Source organism: Penaeus monodon, chromosome 13 (assembly GCF_015228065.2).
Source record: "Penaeus monodon isolate SGIC_2016 chromosome 13, NSTDA_Pmon_1, whole genome shotgun sequence".
In the NCBI taxonomy this organism is placed as follows: domain Eukaryota; kingdom Metazoa; phylum Arthropoda; class Malacostraca; order Decapoda; family Penaeidae; genus Penaeus; species Penaeus monodon.
Window position 1 is genome coordinate 17,155,784 of NC_051398.1, and position 2,351 is coordinate 17,158,134.

Genomic DNA, 2,351 nt, shown 5'->3' on the forward strand with positions numbered 1-2,351 from the left:
CTCTCCCTCTCCCCCTCCCCTTCCTTCCCTATACCGTCCCCTCTTTCACCTTTTTGCACTCCTTTCCTCATTCCCCTCTCCAATCCCCCCTCTCACCTCCCTCCCAGTCCCAGCCACCCACCCCTTTTCCCCTCTTCCTCCTCTCACTCAGAGTCTAGAGCCACGTCTATTCTTTAGTTAAGAGTGACACACTAGTAGTTGTACTCTGCTTCCTCTATGCTTCTCTGCCTCTCTCTCTCTCTCTCTCTCTCTCTCTCTCTCTCTCTCTCTCTCTCTCTCTCTCTCTCTCTCTCTCTCTCTCTCTCTCTCTCTCTCTCTCTCTTCCTTTCTGTCTCGTTTCCCGTCTGGTGAATATATATTTCATTCTTATTCTGTGTCCTTTCATTTCCTCTTTTTTATCATTTTCAAAAATAAAAATAAAACGCCATTGGTCTACGCATATTCTAAAATCAATCATCATTTTCTATTGCTTCATCAAATATAACAGGAATTCCTTCCTCTCTTTATTTTTCGGTCTTTCTCCCCAGTTCAGAATTACCTTTCTCTAAGCTATGTATTTAGGTTTTAATCTTCTGCTCTTTTAATGGGTTAAGTAACTGTGTTATCCTTTAGAATATTATAGTCTTTCTCTCTCCCTTGCCTACCCCTTCCTCTCCCTCTCTCTCTCTCTCCCCTCCCCTGTCTGTCTCTCCCTAACTCTCTCTCTCTCTTTCTCCTACCCTCCTCTCCCTCTTTCTCTCCCACCTCAGGATTGTAAGCACACACTTATGTTTCCGGATTTTGCTTTTACAAGTTTCAATCACGTGTTTCCGATGGTGGAATGCAAGGACTCTTACCGCCAGTTTCTTGCTGAACTTTGATATCACAGAGGAATGAATACTGAATCGCTGCACGTCGTGTCACTTCCTCTGAATAGTGTTTATTCTAAATCAAAGGCTGCACACCCACAAAGAATTATAATTTTCTTTTGTTCTAAACGGGATTTTTCTAAGAAAGTGTGGAGAATCCTCCTCCTCTTGCTATCAGCCATTTGCTAATCTACTCGCTGATGGGATTAAATACTTTGTACGATTTTGATAAAAAGGCATAAACGAGTTAAGACGATTGATGAAAATGACTCCAGCAATACAAGGCAGTGTTTGCATCAGAAACACAGAGATAGAGTGGCGGACTTGTTCAGTATTTGAACTCGGTAATATGACACTAGTGTTGGGGCGGGGATTGGATGTGCTCGAGAGGGAGGTTGGTGCGGGTAGGGTGGGGGAGGAGGAACAGGAGGATGAGGATGAGGAGGAGGATGAGGAGGAGGAGGAGGAGGAGGAAAAGGAGAAGGAGAAGGAGGATGAGAAGGAGGAGGAGGAGGAGGAGGAGGAGGATGAGATGGAGAAGGAGAAGGAGACGAAGGAGAAGGGAAAGGAGGAGGAGGAAGAGGAGGAAGAGGAGGAAGAGGAGGAGGAGAAGGAAGAGGAGGAGTGAGAGAGGAGAGGAGAGGAGTGCAGTGATCTACGCAGACGGAAAGAGAATTGATACGAACACGAAGGAAGACAAGAGAAGGAAGGCCAAAAAAGCGGAAGTCTAACAAGACGGAACGAAAGACTTTCTATCTCTCTTAACACGAAGAAGGTCGCCAACGATGCTACGCTACAGCATCAACAACAATGAAGGTGCCAAAGAGAAGGCGAGATAACTTCTATCACTTTATCCCGGCTCGCAACGACACGCTAACACATCCAACAGACATCTAATGATTACGTCCAGGCACATGGCCGTGAGTCATACTCACCCAAGCTTAGCAACAACATAAATGCTGCTCGTTCGTCAGGCCATGAAGGCTCACGGCTGCCTCAGCGAGTACTAGTAACAATCCTCTCGGGCAAGTAACTTCTGTGGACCTTTTTTTGCCCGGACACGCACTGCCATCCCCCCCCCCTTCCTTCTCTCTCCCTCCCCCCTTCCTTCTCTCTCCCTCCCTCCTTCCTTCTCTCTCCCTCCTTCTTTCCTTCTCTCTCCCTCCCTCCTTCCTTCTCTCTCCCTCCTTCCTTCCTTTTCTTTCTCTCTCTCCTTCCCCTCCCTCCATCTTTTCCTCCTCGCCTATGTCTCTCCCTTCTTTCCCTCCTTACTTCTCTCTCTCTCTCCCCTCCCTCGCCGCCCTCGTTTCTCCTTACCTCCCTCCCTCCTCTCCCCTCTCTCCTTCACCTCCCTCTCCTCCCTTCGCCCTCCTCCCTCTCCCTCTTCCCCAGCTCTCAGCACCTCAGCGTGAGTCACCTCCTTCTCTCCTTCTCCGGCCCCTTCCCCTCCCTTTCACCTGCTCCTCCTTCATTATCAGCCTCCTCTTCCCTTCCTCCCTTCCT